The sequence below is a fragment of the Echinops telfairi genome, unplaced genomic scaffold, assembly GCF_000313985.2.
Source record: "Echinops telfairi isolate 266 unplaced genomic scaffold, ASM31398v2 ScPeMD7_27;HRSCAF=92, whole genome shotgun sequence".
Classification (NCBI taxonomy): Eukaryota; Metazoa; Chordata; class Mammalia; order Afrosoricida; family Tenrecidae; genus Echinops; species Echinops telfairi.
The window spans coordinates 1,431,164-1,438,338 of record NW_022103924.1 but is presented as its reverse complement, the minus strand read 5'-3'; the positions used below and the strand labels follow the sequence as shown (position 1 = coordinate 1,438,338).

General features: G+C 40.5%; 1 protein-coding gene and 1 pseudogene across 1 annotated transcript in view; one reads left to right on the top strand and one right to left on the bottom strand.

Annotated features, from left to right (window-relative positions):
• The window catches only part of LOC105979712, an 8,202-nt pseudogene extending 5,830 nt beyond the window's left edge, over positions 1-2,372 (top strand).
• SLC35D2 (solute carrier family 35 member D2) overlaps positions 1-7,175 on the bottom strand; it is an 89,688-nt gene that overhangs the window by 76,626 nt on the left and 5,887 nt on the right. The window lies entirely within an intron of this gene.

The following is a 7,175-nucleotide window of genomic DNA, read 5'->3' as shown; positions in this document are numbered from 1 at the left end:
CACGGGACAAGAGAGGCATGCTGTTTTGTGCCCAAAACTGGTGCACTGAGATGGCTGCATGAGTAGGTGTATTGTTGTGGTGGCAAGAACAATCTCCCATTTGACGTAAATCAGGTCTTTTTGTTGCACACTGATAAGCAACCTTTTCAGACCCTCTAAATAGAAAGCTTGATTAACAGTCTGACCTGGAGGAATGAACTCCAAATGAGCTGTGAATCAACATTTTCTTCTGTTTGGGAAGCTGAGAGACGTCCAAAACAAGTGTATCATCAATTGACATTTCACATTTTTTGAAGTGAGAAAACCACCTGTGCACTTGAGTTTTTCCCATAGCTCTGTCCTTATAAGCTGTGTCCAACATCACAACAGTTTCTGCTGCATTTTTCCCAAGAGGGAAACAAAATGTCACAGCCACGCGTTGTTCTCTAAAATTGTCCATCACAAAAAAACAAAATTTGAGTGAAACTTCTTTTACAAAAAAATTCACTGTGACCAGAGAGAGCCTCCCCAGACATCACTGGGTGAACTAACTTAGAGTGAGTTGCTTGCCTGTGGTGGGGTGTGGGGTGGGGGGAAGATGGGTACTATCAAGATGGGCACTATCAAAGCTTTGCTCCACCCAGTGCAATTCTGTTTTGGATGGGGTTATCCCCTCATATTGTTTCCCTTTGAAGGTCAAGTCAAATTGAGACCAAAAGATTGTCCAAAAAGATCCTGAAAAGATCATACAAGCTAAATATGTGAGTGTAAAGTATTTATCAGAGTAAGCAGTTTCAATAATATTGAGTATGGGAGCTTTAATGGGTGGTACTGCAGCATTAAAGTTACAATAATCCATTGTGAGGTGTCCTACTCTTCCCAGGTTTAAAACTCCGAACTTGGCTGTTAGATGGAAAACCAGTAAAGATAAGAACCCTTCTCTAACTAGGTCTTTTGTAGGAGTTTAAGTCCTTGAAGGTCTGGTTTTAATTTGCCTTGAGATATATTTTAATTGGGGGGCAGGGAAGGAGCTCTTTGGAGCCCCATTTTGTCAAGTTACTTTTAATTGTGAATGCCAACCACTTACAATTGGTAACTCAATAGTGTAGTGAAGTCATTACCCTTAAAATGCTCTAGACTCACACAATCTCAATAAAAATACCAGCAGGTATTGTGTGGGAAATGACAAGGTGATTTTCATATTAAATGGGGAAGGAAAGGGGGAAAATAGATAAGGCTATTGGGAATAACCAAGTGAGAGGGAGAGCTTTACTGAGTACAGGGATTCATTGTCACTCTCCCAGTGGCAGTTCAATAGGGCAGTGAAACAGAATAGAAAATTGGGACAAACACACACCTTTCTGACAAAGGTAACTCTGAAGAGCAATGGAGAGAGCATTTCAACAAATGGTGCTGAGGAATTTGGATGTAAAGTCCTGACCCCGAGAAAAATGAGGCTGTCTGCTCCCCTATGTGGAACCTCTGAGTCAGAATCAAATCAATGGCAATGGGTTTCGTTTTTTGGGTTTAGTTCTCTCACCCCATATTTAACAAGGCAGCATGCTACCTCAACTGGCTCACCCATTACCCAACCCTGCATAGGCTGCTGGTCATCCCTTCAGACTAGTGAGAGCTGGAATCATCATCATCATCATCATCATCAACATCAACAGCATCAACAACAACAACAACAACAACAACACACACACACACACACACCAGAGGGAAAAACACACCTATTTTATATAGAGCGAGAAGAGAATACAGCAGCAGCCTTCCCTATCAGAAGAAATAGAATAAATGTCTGGGCAGTGCCACCATTAAAATAAGATTAGCTCTATTAAATTCTGAGTTCCGTCTCTTAGATACCCTTTCCCAGAAACACTCATTCCTGAGCTACTCAGAGCATCCTCAGCTGAAGAAAACTGCCTCTTCAATATCTCACCCACCTCCTGAGAACAGCCTGCATTCCCAAGACTGGTCTATGCAGGGTTACAAAGGTCAGGACCCCGGTCCTTGATACAGAACAACAGTCCATGCAGCTCCAGACGCTCTGGGCTCAAGCTTCTGTTGTTGCTGCATCACCGTCCAACGTCTCCCTCTGCCTAGTCTGGCGTCTCTCACTCCCCCACAGGAGCTGAGACCAAGTGCACATCCCAATACATTTCCTACACAGAAACCACCTTATAGAGGGCTTCCCAGAGAATACAACCTGCAAAAAAAGACAAGAATGTAAATAAACAGTAAACGACGACAACAACAGCCATGCCTTACAGAAGGCAGACAAAGATCTTGGGGCCTAGAAGAAAACAAATACATGGACAATAATGACCTCTTCCTAACTGTTTATGCCTCCAGATGACTTTCATACCAAAGACATCAGTAAAACATGAACTCAACATTGAGATGATGAAAATACAATGAGATACAAACCAGTTAAGGAACAAAACAAAACGTAAGTGCCACTCGAATGAATACATTTAGAAACAAAAATGAACTAACCAGTTATTTCCAGCACTTTGAGATAGTCATAGTGATTGCAGCAGAAAAACACAAACTAAAGCTAGGAGGTCCAAAAAGATGAACAGATATAGGAGAGAGGCCAACAACACTGCAGAGGGCTAACTCCTGTGCCCTGTGTGCACTCAATAGAAAGGAAATAACCCTAAAAATGGCATATACAAGTCAGTGGCTCTGACTCCAGGGGAAGAGGATATTGACTTTTTAGATGTAAAGGCATGCTGTGTGAGAGAAATGACTTAAGAATACTCAACAAGGTTACTACAGCAGCAACTACCCCTCTGGTAACGAAGAAATACAACAACAAATTAACACTGATTAGGAAGTAAATTTAAAAAATAAACTTAAGAATGGAGAGTTTGTGTAAAAGGGCTGTTACTTTGCTCATCCTTGTATCCACTTAGATCACTGGATCAACTGTGCCATTATAGTTAGACAATAGTATGTTATGTTGTGGAGGCATTAGTGGTTCAATGGTAGAATTCTTGCCTTCCGGTGGGAGATCCAGCTTCAATTCTTCGACAATGCAATTCATGGGGAGTGGCCACCACCGCTCTGCCAGTGGGGGCTTGCAAGTCGCTATGATGCTGAACAGGCTGCAGTGGAGCACCGGACTACGGTGAATTAGGGAGAAAGGCTGGGCAGTGTGTTGCAGAAACTCACCCCATGTCAATACAAGGATTTCGGTGATCGTTCAGTCCCCAGCTGAGGAGGGCACAGCAACAGACAGCATTTCACTCCTTTGTGCTTTGATCGCCATGAGTCAGAGGCCAGCAAAGACCAACAACTAACATGATGTCAAACGTTATGCTACTTAGCGAGAGACAAGGGGAGTGAAGTGGGGACCAGTTTACAAGCCCCCTTATCTTTCATGGCAGGGAAAGAAAATGGGCTCACAAATTAAATGTAATGATTTCCGCTCCTCAATGATTTTCATGACCTTTTAGTTTAATGGGAATCTTTAAAAAATATTAGTGCTTGTAGTAAAGAAGATATATATGAAGGGTATTCAAAAACATCATAGAAAAATGCCAATATCTTTTTATTCAACTTTTCTATAAATTTTGAAAGACCCCTCACATCTGAAAGACATCAGTGTTTTCATGTGAACTCAAAGTTCTCTTTCTGGTGTTTTGTTCAGATAAAGCTAAATGTATGTGTACATACAATTTTCCATCTCCACCTTCTATAACTCTTCAAACTTGGCCAGAAGGACTAATGGTGGAAAAACCGCTGAGGTGACTCAGTATAAAATCTAGAGTCAGCCAAGAAGTGGTCTTGCAAAAAAATGTTTAATCTGGATATAATCAAGTCTTAAAACCTAGGAGGTACAGAAAAATATAATCTAGGAAAGACTATACAGAACAAATCAGACAAATCTAAAATGTTTCACAAAACCAGTCCAAGCTTTTCAAAAAGTAGGGTCACTTGAGAGAGCTGGAAGAGCTAGAATAGTCTAGATTGCAGTAAGGGAAACAGACATAATCATATGCATTGCACGAGTCTTCACTAAATCCTGATTTAACATGTTAAAAATCTTGAAAGCTTCTTGGGGACAATTGAGATAATTATGAATTCATTGTTAAATTATTTTAGAAAGCCATGATTAAGTTTCTTAAGAGCAGCAATAGGGCCATGTAAGAGAATGCTCATATTTGGGGAGAGATCTATACAAGTATCTCAGATTACATGTTGTTCACAAATATAGAAAAATGTTAACCCTTGTGTCAATCGTGTGAACATAGGTGTTCACTTACTATTCTTTCCATTTATCTGCATGCTTAAAACTTCTCATAGAAAAAAGTCGGGGAGAGAATCCCAGGTGAACCTCAGAAATTAGTTTAAATAATTAAATGCCAGCTCCCACCTTCCAAGAAAATGATTTATAAGTAAACAAGTAAATAAGTAGCATCTAAAATAAAGATAAGAATAGCATCTACAATATTTATAATACCACTCAACCAATAGGAGAAGTGCAGTCTTGATACATGCTCCTATATGAATGTAGCTTGCAGACATTCTGCTGAATGAAGTAAGTCAATCACAAAAGGATAAATAGTATATGGGTCTCACAAATATAAAAGACCCCAAAATATAGAAAGACAAATACATAGAGATCAAAGATTACTTGTGGTTACCAGAAGTGAAAGAGAGGAACAAAGAGGGAGGTACTGCTTATGCAGCATTGAGTTTTGAGTTATGATGAGAAGAAAAACCACACTGGTTCAGAACACGGTTGCCCAGCTGATTGTTTTAAGTGTGTCGGTGGAAATAGTGGTTATTAGCTGGGCTGCCAATCTCAAGGTCAGCAATTCAAACAACCAGACCCTCCACTGGCGAAAGATGAAGCTTCCTACTCCTAGAAAGAATGAATCTCAAAAACGCAAAGGGGTAGTTCTACCCTGACCTTTCAGGTTGCTCTGAGTCGGAATCATCTTGATGGCAGGGACTTTGAGTTGGAAATACACTGTGTACCTTAAGCAGGGTTTTTGTTTTGTGAAGGGTTGAATTGGCAATAGTTGTTTGACAGGTATATCTACATTAGTCATGAAAAAAGAGTAAGTGCTGAGGCTGCTTATGCACAATTGAACACCGCATGTCATTTAGCAACTTCATCTGGAGGATCAGAGTCGTGGATTCATGGGAGATCCCAGTAAGCTGCCCTAGCAGTGTGTTGAGTGCTTCTGTTTTACCTTCGAGCGCATTTCGTTTAGTTGTACCTGAGGTCCTAGACACTTGCAGGTGGCCGTCTCAGCTCAAGCGTACAATGCGTGGTCTGTAGTTTACTGAAGCAACAGAGAAGCAGGGACGTCAAGAATGTGGCTGTTGGTAGGTGCCCTGCAGCTGGTTCCTGTGCACAACAGAGCCAAACACTGCCGACTCCTCCACCAGTCTCACAATTATGCCTGAGCCTGAGCCCACAATTGTAGCCAGTGCATCACTCCATCAACTTGAGGGTCTTCCTCTTTTTGGCTGCCCCTCCTCTTGACCAAGCATGATGTTGTTCTCCTAACAAGATGTCCAAAATATGGAAGATAAAATCTTGTCAACCTTACCTTTAAGGAGCACTCTGGCCATCCTTTTTCCAAGATGGATCAGTTTGTCCTTTTAGCAGTCCATGTGCTCTCAGTATTTTTCTCTGACCACAATTCAACAGCGTCTATTCTTCTTTGGTCTTCCTTATTCAATGTCCAACTTTCACATGCATATGAGGCAATGGACAATTTCAGGGCTTGGGTCAGGAGCATCAGAGTCCTCAAAGTAACATCCTTGCTTTCAATACCCTAAAGAGGTATTGTGCAGTTCATTTACCTGATTGTGTCATTTGATCTCTCGACTGATGCTTCCATGAGCATTGAGTCTGGATCCAAGCAAGACAAAATCATTAACAACTTCAACCTTTTCTCCATTTATCATGATGTTACCTAGCCATCCAGTTGTGAGGATTTTGCTCTTCTTTACAGTGAGTTGTAATCCATACTGAAGGCTGCGATCCTTAACCTTATCAAAAAGTCAAGAACAGGAATGTGTAAGTAATAGTCTCCTTGAACAACTGCCTCAGTTGACATGACCCTTACTGAAATACCATTACTGAACATTTTGATCAAGACTCTATAGGAGAATCCTGAGTAAAAAGGAGAAAATGCTCAAGGGAATTCCAGACTCTCGTGGAATATAAACTTCCTGGGACTATGAAGATTGGAAGAACCCCTGAAAGCATGGCCCTGAAATAATCTTTACTACTCAAACCAAAAGTAGCTTAACTAGTAATGAGTATTTACCGTAAGCAGTATGCTTTTGAAAGAACTATCTTTCAAAGCTAACTGTGTTGGATTGCATTGACAACAGCGATTCAAATGCTTAAATGGGAAGCTCGGGAGGAAATGAGTTCATGTCAATGGAGGAAAAGCTACTCAGAAAAGGAGGATGAGAATGGTTGCACGGTTGGAAGAAAGTAACCAGTGTTGTTGAATTGTACGTATGGAAACGGTTGAATCCGTCAGTGTATGTTGTACGGTGTCTATGTTCAAAAGCAGAAAACAAATAAATTATACATAGGTAATGCAAATAAAAAAGAAATTCAATGTCTATTTATATCTCCATTTATCTCTGTAGCGAAAGTCCCTAAGCGAAATACAGGATTATTAGGTTTGGTTGCTAACTGAAAGGTTGAAAGGTCAAGTCAACCCGGAAGCACCTAAGAAGGGAGTGGCAACCTACTAATGCAACAGCAGCTCTACACTGACCCACGAAAGTTACAGTGAGTCAGGGGCAGTTTCACAGCGGCTGACTTGCAGATTGGTCCCCTCTGTCTGTAGCCATCGAGGCATCTACCTCAAGAGGCTTGGAGTCATGAATTTTACTAGGTACAGTAATTTAAAGTTCTTAAAACTCTATCTGGCAATTGTTTAATATGCACTTCATAATATCTCAGAATGATTTTTCTTTAAAAGAAAGGCAAAAGCAAGATATTGATTCTAGGGGGTGGAAATGTGAATTATTATTATTATTATTATTATCTTGTGTGTACATATCATTTTTGAGTAGACATGTTTTTAAACTGAATTCCTGTCAGAGTGAATGCAAGTACACATAAAGCTATATGTGTATACACTCTCTGAAAAGAACACCGAAATGGGGTACATGTAGGACCAAAATGGGATTTTTTTTTTTTT